This window comes from Chelonia mydas, chromosome 6 (genome assembly GCF_015237465.2).
Source record: "Chelonia mydas isolate rCheMyd1 chromosome 6, rCheMyd1.pri.v2, whole genome shotgun sequence".
Taxonomy (NCBI): domain Eukaryota; kingdom Metazoa; phylum Chordata; order Testudines; family Cheloniidae; genus Chelonia; species Chelonia mydas.
Genome location: NC_051246.2, coordinates 116,858,344 through 116,872,513, shown reverse-complemented (window position 1 = coordinate 116,872,513; position 14,170 = coordinate 116,858,344). Strand labels below are relative to the sequence as shown.

Sequence of the window (14,170 nt, the reverse complement as noted above, 5' to 3'; positions counted from 1 at the left end):
ATATACAACAACCCATTAAAAGGCCTATTATTTATGAGGGAAAGTTTGCAGTGCAATTTCTCATGTTACTTCCATATAACTTATATCTGTTTGCAGTTCCTTGGGCCCCTCGTTCCCTGTGTATAAGTAAGCTTCTTATGTACCCTGTGCGCCAAAGCACGCACTCCAAACAGAAGGAGTGAGCTGAAACACGGGTGAACAGTAACTTAGACAGTGACATTCTGCAGATGTTTTATGCAATCCTGTAGTTTGTCATTCAATAACACACACTATAGCAAGTGGCAAATCCCCTGGGGATGGCAGAATGTCACTGCTTAGATTCTGACTCTATTAAAATGACTCACAAACTGTTATTCCGTGCAATGCAAACACGTGTATTTTGGGTGTGGGGCGGGAAAATGTACAGATATACTTGCTCCTTAAGGACACTCTGGAGCTCACCTGTGCTGCTTTGGACACTGTTTCATCTTTATTTTCTTACGTTTTTGTATAAATGATAGAAGTGAAGGGACTATAGTTGCTACAGAAGAGAACGTGATGCATTAAGGGTCATCTAAAGAGGGAGTTGTCTGCTCTGCACTACCATTTGGCTGTCAACACAATGTAGTCTCAATTACCGTGCCATCACAATCCTTGTGTAACATTTATCTATCTAAATGCTTATAAAGTCCTCATCCCCGTAGTATGCAAGCACCTCTTAATTATTAATGGATTTAATTGAAGAAGGGAAGTATTATCCTTAATTTGCAGATGGGCAAAAGTTACACATGGTAAATTAAGTGACTTGCCCAACGTCTCCCAGTAAGTTTGTAGCAGAGTCAAGAATGGAATCCAGTTCTCCTAAATCCTAATCCAATGCCCTGTCTATTAAACCATCCTCTGAAACCTTCTCTAAGTAATCAGGAATGTTCCTCACACATGGGAATGATTGCTGCACAGAACTCTTCGTACTCTAACACCTGATCCAAGCCACATGAAGTCAAGGAAAAGACTTGCCCTGATTGCAGATCAGTCCCCTTTCCACCTAATGTGAGCACAATTTACCATCTAGTTTCATAATTTATATTTTTTCCATTAGGAATGCGAGCAGTTATTAGTAACTTTTTATACTGTAGCATATGCCTGATATTTTGACAGCTTATGTGTGTGGTTTTTTTCTTTTCTTTCTTTAAGGAAACTGGGGGTCTCTGCATACTGACAATTCAGATCTTCACCAGGAACTTTTCTAATGCTCATCCTAGACTCATGAGCCTGATTAACTTTTAAGTTACTTTTATTATTATTATTATTATACTTGTCAGGCAAACTTTCGCAAGTTGGCAAATCTGTGCTTTTAAGCTATAAAGGAAGGCTCAAGAAAGCTCTAGATTTCTTTTCATGGACATGACACAGCCAGAGAACAAACGTTTACAGATTTTTATTGTTTGTTTTTCCTCCCCTTCTCAGAAACCAGCAGGAACATGTTATTTTATGAACTGCTATTTATACACATTTTGGCAGAGTATCAAAGGGTATCTTTAAACTATATTTATTTGTAGCTCACTTGGGATGGAATATAAGGTTTCGGGCAACAGCTAAACCCTGGAGCCTCTTTCAGGATGTAGGGGGGAAAAGTCAATCAGAATTGAAGGGTAAGAAAGAGAATCCTGGTTATAATTATTATGAATTATAATGGTGCTTTCATATAGCTGGAGTGAAGACTTGTGTCAGCACTTCACAGATCCACTGCTGCATTCATGGTTCTGGAACTAGGTGCTGTTTCAGATGCAAAGACACAAGATGAATGTAACATTTAAGTAGAAATTAGTTTGCAAATTGTAACTTATGAATGAAAGGAAATAATTATTTGAATATGACTTGCTCCAAGGTTGTGGAACTATTCAAAAGAAACTTGGTTTAAAAAAAAAAACGTTGGCAAGATTAAAAAAAAACCCACATGCCTTTAACACATCCCAGGGCCTGCTTTATTTGTTGGTTGATACATGTCTTAGTTGTATGAGGAGACACAAACAGCAGTACGCCTTTTTGGCCTCTGTCCAGCAAAGGTTTTAAGAACACACTTCACTTTAAGCACATGAATAATCCCATTGGAGTAAGCGTGGGAGTAGACTCTTATTCAAAGTTAAACGTGTGCTGAAAAGCTTTGCTAGATTGAGGCCTTAACCACCCCAAGGCATATATTAATAGAGAAAGAAATACACCTGGATTGCTTAATACTATTAGAATACTGCTGTTGCATTATTAAAAAGTCATTTGAAACAAGAAATTTTTTGCACATATAACGTGCTTCCTTATGGATATTTATTTCTAAAATGCACCCGACACCTTATAATAGCATGAAAACATTCCAGAATGTCTTCTTTCTCCACTTAATGCACGCCATCTGTGGCTGAAAGTGGTCGAGAGGCTATTATGGAAGACTCATAGGCTCTGAGGCCATAATGATCATCCTGCCTGATCTTTGACATAACACTTGCTATAGTACATCCCCCAGCACCTAGCCCAACAACTTGTGATGGAACTAGAGCACATCTTCCCATATCAGCTTCCCTACCACTGACAAGTTCATACTGTACATTCTGTCTTTCTCCAGCTACAGCATTTAGGGTGGATCCCCTACTTGTCAGATGTTTTGGATACTCTCTCCTCCACCTTTCTCCACGATGCGTTCCTGATCCTGCAGACTCTAATGCACATACTGAACTGAACTCCTGCAGGCAGTAATAGCCAAGACAGTAAATGTTTCCAGGATTGGGGCCTTGGAGAGCAGGCCAGCCTTTGATGAATAGCACCTCTCTAGTCTAGGGGTCTAGTTTAGAGGTCTAAATATGCATTTAAATGCCTAACCTTGAGGCACCCAAATCTGAAGATTCTGTCTGACCCAAGGTTATAGGTGAAGCGCTGAATCCCTGGCCCCTGTTTCAGCTGCTCTGTGGGGCTCATACAGTGAAGAGCTGCCAGAAAGTTGCCCAAACAAGGCAGCCAACTATTCCCCTTGATACTGGGGAAGCCTTGAGTGATACAAAGCCAGCATAGGTGGCTCTGTGCTACCCTGCAAAACTCCAAATAGCGAGGGGCAAGAACAGGGCACATCAGGGGCAGGTTGGGTCAAGTGCATGGCCCTCTGCCAGACTCTGGGCTAGTGTAGCAGCTGGCTGTAGCCAAAGAAAGGCTGCTCTAAGTTTTGCTAGATGTAATTCTGGTCCACGGCTGTTCCAGGACTGAGAGAGCAGAAAGGAGGCATGTTTCAAAGGGTCGCGTGGCAGCTCCAGTGGCTCCTGTCCCACGGGACTGGCTGGACTCATCTGCCAGCACCACTCAGGTTTAGCCCAGTTATCATGATGACAGGAGTCCGGGAAGACCAAATTTGACTGAGTGATACTGCAACCCCACCCAGGGGGAGCAGAATCCAACCGAAACCATCCCAGAGCCTCCACCTCCAGACCATTTACTGGGTCCTGAGAGGCCATAAACATTTATAAATGGGTCCTGATCCCAAAAAGTTTGAGAACCACAGTTTAGACCAGGGGTGGGCAAACTACGGCCTATGGGCTGAAACAAGCTGTTTTAAGCTGGCCTGTGAGCTACAGCTGGGGAGCGGAGTCTGGGGCTTTCCCCACTCTGGTGCACCAGCTGGGACACAGGGTCGGGGGCTGTTCCATGTGGCTCCTGGAAGCCACAGTATGGCCCTGATCACGCTCCTATGCACTCCAGGGGCCCCCTCTGGTGCTCCAGTGGGAGAAGCAGGGATGGTGCCTGTGGACGGGACAGCGTGTAGAGCCACCTGGCCACGCCTCTGCATAGGAGCCGGAGTAGGGACATACCGCTGCTTCCGGGAGCCGATTGAAGTAAATGCCGCTCGGAACCTGCACCCCTGAGCCTCTTCCCATACCCCAACCCTCTGCCCCAGCCCTGATCCCCCTCCAAACCCCTCAATCCCAGCCCAGAGCACCCTCCTGCACCCCAAACCTCTCATCCCCAGCTGCACCCCAGAGCCTGAACCCCCAGCTGGAGCCTGCACCCCTTCCCCACACCCCAACCCTCTACCCCAGCCCAGAGCCCCCTCCTGCACCCTGAACGCCTCATTTCTGGCCCCACCCTGGAGCCCAGATCCCCAACCAGAGCCCTCACCCCCTTCCGCACCCCAATTTTTTGAGCATTCATGGCCCGCCACGCAATTTCCATTCCCAGATGTGGCCCTCAGGCCAAAAAGTTTGCCCACCCCTGGTTTAGACAAACAGTTTGTGGCAAGTTGAGGCAACTTTCACTAGCCTGCCATACACTGTCTCTATCTGTCTGCTCCCATTTCAAAGCAGGGTAGAACAAAGAACACTAGGGCACTTTCAGTGCATGGGAGCAGGACTGACGTGGAAAGTTAGTGCACAGCAGGTGAGTGCAAGGTAGATTTACACCCCAGCTTGCAGTGCACTTTTTGTCTCGATAAGCCCTTAGAGTTGGTGCCTCCCCGCCTCAGCTGTGCCAGGACTGAGCCCAGAGGATGCAGCAAATCTGGGGGTAGAACCTAACCCCCCTTAAGCCAATGTCTGTGCCTCAAGCATCTTCCCTTTTTTAGCTTGTGAAAGGAAAGATTTGGGATGCTGTTTATTTTTGGAACCAGTTTGCCTGTCACTACTCTCTTCTCCAGTCTTCCCTCCCCAGAGTAGTAGCCATGGGCATTTTCTTTGCAGTTTGGCCTTCAGTATCACACCTCACTCAAGCAGTCAACGCTTTAACTCAAGCTGCCCAAATCCACTGTAGTTGGAGACATACAGAGCTCCAGATTCTCAGCGAAAAGCCAAGTTAGCAATGCTGAAAATATACTTGAACTGAGCTTTGTATGTGGGTCATGTAGCTGCCAAACACATCCCCCTGTCCCTCCCCCCATTCAACTGAAGCAGCTATTGAATTTGCTTCTCTAAGAAAAAAAGAGACAGCAGCATGCAGAGTGACACTAATTGTTAGGCAGCGCCCAGAGAGTATAATGTACTTCTGCAAATTAGCTGGGATCCTTTTTTTTGTGTGTGTGTGTGTGTGTGTGTGCTATTTTGTACTGTGTTTTTGGGGAGGCATGGGAAAGCTTCTTGAGGTGAATGCATAATTTAGGAAAATCTGCAACTGTAGCTCTTGCAGGAGAATTTTTTTCAGCAGGATGGTATCTGCAGTTAGGCACTGAGGGGGAAAATATTAATGAATTCTTATATTTGTTAGGCTACCCTGTCCCCTGAAAAGAAGAACAGCATGTATTTCATATCCCACCAGCCACTCATTCCTGAACACTCTGCTCCGCAATGATGAGAAGGAAGATGGTGATGACGCTGAACCATACAAATGCTCTGTCTTGCAAACCATCATAGAAGGTAGGAAAACGCAACAGGGGGATTTGCTATACAGTGTGGCCTCAAATGCACAGACTGTCTCTCAGAATCACCAGTTACCTTGACAAGAAGAGGCCAACAAGCTGAAAAACCATGGGTTCTTGTTGGGATTGGTCTGATATGGCAAGCCCAGAGGCTGTTCACAAGACTACATTAGCTGACTACATTACCATTAGCACTACATTAGCTGACGTGAGCCATCTAACACATGGACAGAGGGCTTCTGTTGAACTGCATCGCTCACTCACACACCAGCTTCTGGCCAGAGGAAAGATGGTTGAATGATAAAAGACCTGTTCTCTATTTCCAGCTTTGGCCTAGAGTGGAGGCAAACCTTTTAGGACCTGGAATTGCTCTTCTTTCTGAAGATGAATCATACTTTATTCTGCAAACAGTCTTGTTAATAGTAAGAAATCAACAGGCCTGTTTAACTATGTAGTTCCTAAGTAGTTCCTCAGTTTCTCCATTTGTTTAAAAAAATAGAAAAAGATAGTGTGCTTGTGGGGGGAAAATAATACTTAACTATCAGAAAGGAGTTTTGCAATTCTAATACTTATTGCTTCTGCAGTGCATTTGTAACACCTACAGATCCCAGTAGTTGGCGGGTGGGATTGAACCAGGGACCTCTGAAGCTAAATGCATGAGCCTCTACTGCATGAGCTAAAAGCCACATGGCTCTTAGCTAAGGCCGTAGCAGACTCATTAATCACTAAGTGGTCTCAGTGCCTCTAAAGGGGACAGAACACCACACCCAGGAGGTGTGTGGGTTACACCTTGAGATCATTGACAGGAAGATGCTATATAAGTACAAAGTATTGCTATTATTAAGCATGCATGCATGACATGGACAGCTGAACACAGTTTTTACTCCTCTTGTTTCCACCAGTGTGTGCATCCAGTGCTTTAAAAAAAAACTTGTTTGTAAGTTATGGTGAGTCTTGAAGGTATCATGTAGAAAGAAGCTGCTTTCTCATGGCTTACCACATAGTTAGATAAACTGACCTACCATTGCTCAGTTGCGATGCTCCCCAGGGGCACCCAGGGTTGTGAGGCACCTCATCACCACCTGCCCTTAGCATGAAGTAGTTTTGTCTGTGCCTGCTGAGGATCCGCTCCCTGAAGCTAACAGCCTCTGGCAGCATAAGCACTGCCTGCCAGGCATCCGCAGGCCTTGCTCTCTCTGTACAGGTAGTGATAGGCACACACCAACCCCTGAGTACTCTGAGAGTTCCCTGCAGTGTCCAGCCCCTTGTCCAGTGAACACTCACAGAATTACCAGGCCTGCTGTTCACAAAGGAACAGCACTAATCAGCTTGTAAGAGTCCACGCAAGACCAGCACTTTGCTTATCACCACAGCACTTAGATACATTGATAGTGAAAACAAGAATATGTTTATTATCCAAGAACAGAGATTCAAGTAATAGTGAGTAAGAATGTTTACATGTAAAATATAAATATAACATGCTTCCTAGTGCCTAAACTACACTAACAAGTTACTCTTTTGTCGAAAGAAGCTTATCTCACCCCAAATTCTCTCCAGCATTTTCAACCAAGCCTGGTTGAGACCCCTATTTCATTAATTAAAAGCACTGTCCTTTTACTGCTTCAGTGAAGGGTGTCTGGGTATCCTCTCTGTCCCCCCCGCAAATATACTCAAGCAAATTTTTGATATGCACTTCAAGATAAGACTTTCTTCCCCCATTGTGCTTCTCTTCCTCCTAGTTTCTTTCAGAAGTTTTTTCTTACAATCCTTCATTAGCATTCAGTTCAGACTGGTGGTGGGGAACAAGACAATACTCAATTTACATGTAAACAGATGGCGAAACATTTCTTGTCTGACAGAAAACCTGTTTTTCACCTTTGCTGGTGACTAATACCTTGCCACAGCCTTTATGAGCACGTTTTCAGTATGTATACAGAACTCCTTACATATTATCTGTACATACATTTCACAATGATATTGATGACCAGTGTGACACCGGCTTTTATTTGAGACCTCCCATGACATTCTTTGCTGAGCCAGAATGTACATACCAGATACAGGAGATTCCTGTACCGCCCCCCTCCCCTCCGACTTCCCTATTGCCAGTTGGCATGAGGAGGTTATTGGGTCACATCAGTACTGCAGATGGGTTTGATTGCATTAGGTTGTTTTACGTAGGCCTGCTGTGATCCTGCACTGACTCCTTTTTTCCGTTCAAAGGAATTTTGGGACTATTTGTAATAAATTGCAAACTGCAATTTACGTTCATGGAGTGAAATCCTGGCCCCCAATTAAGTCAATCGGAGTTTTGCCATTGATTTAACTGGGGACAGGATTTCACCTTTGTGCCGCAGTCCTCCAAAGACTAAGGGCTTGTCTACATGAATAACTAGTTAATGGTAAGCTGGGGTGTGAATATACCCCACCTTAGCCTGTCTCCAACTAACTGTCCATGTGGACTGTGGCTGATTCATATTAACAGTTTGTGAATGCACTTTGATTAGTCCCATTTCAAAGAGGACTAGATCAAAGCATGTTAAGGAACAGTTAATGCGTGTCAGCAGGGTCTAGGTAAAATGAGGGATAAATTCACATCCCAGTTTGCCGTGAACTAAAAATTCATGTAGACCAGCCTTTATACACACTTGCTTAACTTTACGCACTTGATGTCAATGGGACTATTCACATGCTTCAAGTTAAGCACATGCACAAATCTTTTCAAGATTTGGCCCATGCAGTGCAAGGACTGGAAATAAAAGAGAATTGACATAGCTAAAGTATTAGAGAAAATACTCAGTGGTAGCTTGTTGGGTCTCTCTGAAATACTCTAAGGGCTGGCTATGGAGCTCTGCACCATTGGCTATATTTGAAGGACCAAGTGGCCTGCTGCCTTTTTATTGCCAGCACCTTCGTAACACCAGCTGGTTGGTTTGTTGATTTAGACTTCTTGGATGTTGCATTCCTCCCTTATGCCTTAATGTACATCCTGATTTTGAACGCACCTCTTTTTGGCTCTGATTTCCAGACAACTTTCTCTTTCATCTGTGCCCTTTCTGTCAAGAAGTGGAAAATGGAGGAAGAAACCAAAACGGTGGCAGCAACAGACCCTAGAATCTCTTAGTTAGACACAGGACTAGGAAGAAGACAAGTAACCCTGTTAGGGCTGACTCTGCACCAAACACTTTGGTTACAAAAAGAATGTAGCTTTACAATGTATTTGCAATGGAAATTTCCTTCATTTCCCTGCAGGATCTCGCAAAGTCTGCAAGTCTTTCTCTGAAGGATGTCAGACTGGCTGATGGGCATCACTTTAAGCGTTATGCAAAAAACAGGAAGCAAAATTTAGACATCTAATAAGAGTGGGCACAAAGTTCTAGTGATGTCTTGGCATTATCCACAAATTTAAGGACACAGTCTGTTTGTAGTGTAGCGGGGAAGGCTAAGAGAGTCTTGTAAAAAACCTAAGATATAATTCTTGGTGTAGATACCTGGGAATGCTGGGATCCAGAAAAGTTTGAAAGGGAGCCTGGGGCAGACCTAATGAGTAGCATTCCAGAATTCTTAGCAACTATGCCATCCACTAACTTAATCCTCCAGTTTTAGTGGTAACAGTGTTTCATGCTCCTGATTCAGTTCCAGAAGGAATTGCAGTAATAACACTTCTGTCAGATGTGGACTACCATCGACAAGGGGACAAAAGAAAATGTCCTTCATGGGCAAGCATGTGCCATGATTTGGCCTGCATAATTCAAATCAGGCATAGGAAATTAGAATCATTAAAGCATGACTTTATGCTACTGAGGCCGCTGTGTTTTTTCTGGCTAAGCTGTGGGTCATTACTGATGGACAACGCATTATATTCCAAGACGTTGAAGAGCTAAGAAACTCTAAAATGAAAAGAACAGCAGCTGTTCATAAGGAAGAGGATCCCTTTACATGCAAGCTGGAGGAAAAAACCTCTCCAAAACGTTTATTTCCCCCAGTTATAAATGTGAAGTCACTGTAGCTTCTTCATGCTTCCAGCTTTAACTGACTTTTAAAATATATATAGCAGATTGTCATAGTGATTCTTCCCTTTCAAAATATTTTCCTCAGAGCTTTTCCCAGTTATGCTTTGAGTACATGGATTTATTGCCACATGGCACTTCTGGAGTATGAGCCTGATCCAACACTCATTAAGTCTCTGGAAGTCTTTGTGATGCCCGTGGATTTTGGATCAGACTGTATTGTAGCTTCTTAATTTCTTCCAAATCAAGCAGTCAATGATTATATTTTTCTTTTGCCTTGATTCTAATTTATTTCTTCACATACCACATTCCCTCCTAGATTGTTTTTATTAACTAAAATTTTAGGGGACCAATATTTTTTGTTCTCCTGCTTAAGCATACATTTAACGTTAAGCACGAGTTGTCCCTTTGGCAGCTGCCCAAACTATATATGTGCTTAAAGTTGAGCACATGCTTAAGGAATTTGCTATATTATAAAAATTTAGGACCTGACCTAGCATTCTCTGTTCACCCATTAATCCTATAGAAGTCACAATTCTGAGTGCACACGGAGTCCAAACCAGTCCCAGGTTTAATTTTACGAATGCTCCTTTTGTCTTCAAGTGGGGCATTACTTATCAATTGATGCCTTGATTCTTACTCTGATGGATAGCTATTGTGGTTGCCATTAGCAAGTCATTATTTCATATAGTGTGTATGGTAACGCCCATTGTTTCATGTTCTCTGTGTATATAAATCTCCCCGCTGTATTTTCCATTGAATGCATCCAATGAAGTGAGCTGTAGCTCATGAAAGCTTATGCTCAAATAAATTTGTTAGTCTCTAAGGTGCCACAAGTAATCCTTTTCTTTTTATTATTTCTTAAGTTTACTCCACAGAAATAACTGAGATGCCCCAGTTTTCTCTTTGTCATAGAACAGAAAATAACAGCAGTAAGCGTTGAAGATGTCAAGCATGCCCAGATGAAGACCACAGAACATCCAAAGAAGCTGGACAGTCTTCACTGGGGACTCAGCGTTAAGAGTGGACAAAACCATTCTGCAGGACATGAAGTGAAGGCAATGTATGTCACTGATAGACAGAATGGGATTCTGCCAACTCCAGGGAAGGATCTATTGGTTATGATACACATTAGTACAAATGACACTGCTTCAGAAGAACTGTGCAGATCATTGAAGGCTTCCAGGATCTTAGAAAGGAGCTGAAGAAGAGGAAATTTCAGGTGATTTTTTCTGAGATCTTTACTGCCCCAAGAATGAGAGAAGATAGACAGCAGAAGGTACGGGAGATAAACGTTTGGCTAGGTAAGTGGTGTAAAGCAGAGGGTTTATTGGAATACTGACCATCTTCTATGGGAAGAGGAGGTCTCATACCACCTCCATCTCTGTTGAAGAAAGGCCAGTCTTCTGTGTAACATCAAACCATGTAGCCAGGAGGGCTTTAAACTAGCTTCTAAAGGGGAAGGTGCTAATGGTAATTGTATGGGCTACTGTGTATGTTTAAACATGTACCTTGAACTCAAAGTAGCATGAATGTAAAAGAATCAAGGGAAGTAAAGAGAATACAATCTTCAGTGGCCTACATGCTAATGCTAGAAGCCAGGAATTACAATTGCTCATTTATGAAAAGGAATTTGATGTGAAGCCTGGTGGGAGTCACATGACTGGAATGTTAAAATCATGGGATACATTCTATTAAGGAACAAGAGAGTGGGCAGAAGGAGAGGTGGGGGGAGGAATCTATATTAAAAATACCATTATTTGCTATAGAATTATGGATACTTCAGAAGGACAGGAATATTGATGGATCAATGTACTATCTGATAACCTGCAATCTGGGGTCTGCTATAAACCACCAAATCAGACAAGGGAACAGCACAATCAGCTCCTGAAACAGCAGCTATCTATAATGTGTAGAAAGAAGAATTGCGTTATGGGGGATTTCAATCTAGGGGATATATGGTGGAGTGTTCATGCTGCCACTAGCTGAAAATTTTTGAAGATGCTAAAATTTATAGATAATTTTCTAATACAAAAAGTATTGCAACCAACTTACGGTAATTCTACATTAGCCCTCATTCTGATGGATAAAGATTAACTGGTCACTGAACTAAAAACTGATGGTTGTCTAGATGCAAGTGATCATGACAGAATATCGTTTGTTATGTGCAAACCAAATATAGTCCTAATATATACACACGTACACACTAGGCTCTTTAAAAAGGTGTTTCCTGAAGCTGAAAACAATCATGAGAAAATCTGAGTGAGGGGAAAAAAAATTAAACACAAGAATGTAAATGATAAGAATGATAATTGGTTGCTTAAGAATATTTCATTAGAGGCCAAAAAAATCTGAAATCATGAAGTAGTTGGGTAAACAACTATCCTTATTAAAAGGGGAGGTGGTAGCAGAAATTAAAAATAACAATATATACACAGAAAATGGAAATCTGGAGAAGCTAATAGCAATGAGTACAAGTCAGCATTTAGGAAATGCAGGAGAAAATTGATACAGAAAGCTAAAGCTATCAGTGAAAAATTGATGGTCTGCAGGGTAAAGACAAAAGAAGGAAATCTTGAAATATATCAGGGAAAAATGAAATCCTGGCAATGTCCAATACTAGATAAGGATGGTATAACTATCACTCATGATGTAGAAATACTCAGTAAATATTTCTGTTCTCTATTTGGAAAAAGAAAAGGAGTACTTGTGGCACCTTAGAGACTAACCAATTTATTTGAGCATAAGCTTTCGTGAGCTACAGCTCACTTCATCGGATGCATACTGTGGAAACTGCAGAAGACATTATATACACAGAGACCATGAAACAATACCTCCTCCACCCCACTCTCCTGCTGGTAATAGCTTATCTAAAGTAATCACTCTCCTTACAATGTGTATGATAATCAAGTTGGGCCATTTCCAGCACAAATCCAGGTTTTCTCACCCCCCCCCCCACACACACACAAACTCACTCTCCTGCTGGTAATAGCCCATCCAAAGTGACCACTCTCTTTACAATGTGTATGATAATCAAGTTGGGCCATTTCCAGCACAAATCCAGGTTTTCTCACACACACCCCCAAAAACACACACACAACAAACTCACTCTCCTGCTGGTAATAGCTTATCCAAAGTGACCACTCTCCCTACAATGTGCATGACCTCACCTCAGTCCCTGGAAAAATCATGGAGCAGGTCCTCAAAGAATCAATCCTGAAGCACTTAGAGGAGAGGAAAGTGATCAGGAACAGTCAGCATGGATTCACCAAGGGAAGGTCATGCCTGACTAATCTAATCGCCTTTTATGATGAGATTACTGGTTCTGTGGATGAAGGGAAAGCAGTGGATGTATTGTTTCTTGACTTTAGCAAAGCTTTTGACACGGTCTCCCACAGCATTCTTGTCAGCAAGTTAAGGACGTATGGGCTGGATGAATGCACTATAAGGTGGGTAGAAAGCTGGCTAGATTGTCGGGCACAACGGGTAGTGATCAATGGCTCCATGTCTAGTTGGCAGCCGGTGTCAAGTGGAGTGCCCCAGGGGTCGGTCCTGGGGCCGGTTTTGTTCAATATCTTCATAAATGATCTGGAGGATGGTGTGGATTGCACTCTCAGCAAATTTGCGGATGATACTAAACTGGGAGGAGTGGTAGATACGCTGGAGGGGAGGGATAGGATACAGAAGGACCTAGACAAATTGGAGGATTGGGCCAAAAGAAATCTGATGAGGTTCAATAAGGATAAGTGCAGGGTCCTGCACTTAGGATGGAAGAATCCAATGCACCGCTACAGACTAGGGACCGAATGGCTAGGCAGCAGTTCTGCGGAAAAGGACCTAGGGGTGACAGTGGACGAGAAGCTGGATATGAGTCAGCAGTGTGCCCTTGTTGCCAAGAAGGCCAATGGCATTTTGGGATGTATAAGTAGGGGCATAGCGAGCAGATCGAGGGACGTGATCGTTCCCCTCTATTTGACACTGGTGAGGCCTCATCTGGAGTACTGTGTCCAGTTTTGGGCCCCACACTACAAGAAGGATGTGGATAAATTGGAAAGAGTCCAGCGAAGGGCAACAAAAATGATTAGGGGTCTAGAGCACATGACTTATGAGGAGAGGCTGAGGGAGCTGGGATTGTTTAGTCTGCAGAAGAGAAGAATGAGGGGGGATTTGATAGCTGCTTTCAACTACCTGAAAGGGGGTTCCAAAGAGGATGGCTCTAGACTGTTCTCAATGGTAGCAGATGACAGAACGAGGAGTAATGGTCTCAAGTTGCAATGGGGGAGGTTTAGATTGGATATTAGGAAAAACTTTTTCACTAAGAGGGTGGTGAAACACTGGAATGCGTTACCTAGGGAGGTGGTAGAATCTCCTTCCTTAGAGGTTTTTAAGGTCAGGCTTGACAAAGCCCTGGCTGGGATGATTTAACTGGGACTTGGTCCTGCTTTGAGCAGGGGGTTGGACTAGATGACCTTCTGGGGTCCCTTCCAACCCTGATATTCTATGATTCTATGATTCTATGATAATCAAGGTGGGCCATTTCCAGCACAAATCCAGGTTTTCTCAGCCCCCCACCCCCATACACACACAAACTCACTCTCCTGCTGGTAATAGCTCATCCAAAGTGACCACTCTCCCTACAATCAAGGTGGGCCATTTCCAGCACAAATCCAAGTTTAACCAGAACATCGGGGGGGGGGGGGGGTAGGAAAAAACAAGGGGAAATAGGCTACCTTGCATAATGACTTAGCCACTCCCAGTCTCTATTTAAGCCTAAATTAATAGTATCCAATTTGCAAATGAATTC

The 14,170-nt window shown here is 43.3% G+C and overlaps 1 long non-coding RNA gene across 1 annotated transcript in view; it reads left to right on the top strand.

Annotated features, from left to right (window-relative positions):
- The window catches only part of LOC119566227, a 39,691-nt gene extending 28,377 nt beyond the window's left edge, over positions 1 to 11,314 (top strand). Inside the window, exons 3-4 of the long non-coding RNA XR_005225308.2 lie at positions 5,209 to 5,357; positions 10,282 to 11,314. This is a non-coding gene — a long non-coding RNA (uncharacterized LOC119566227). The remainder of the gene's footprint in view (positions 1 to 5,208; positions 5,358 to 10,281) is intronic.
- Positions 11,315 to 14,170: the final 2,856 nt, after the last annotated feature.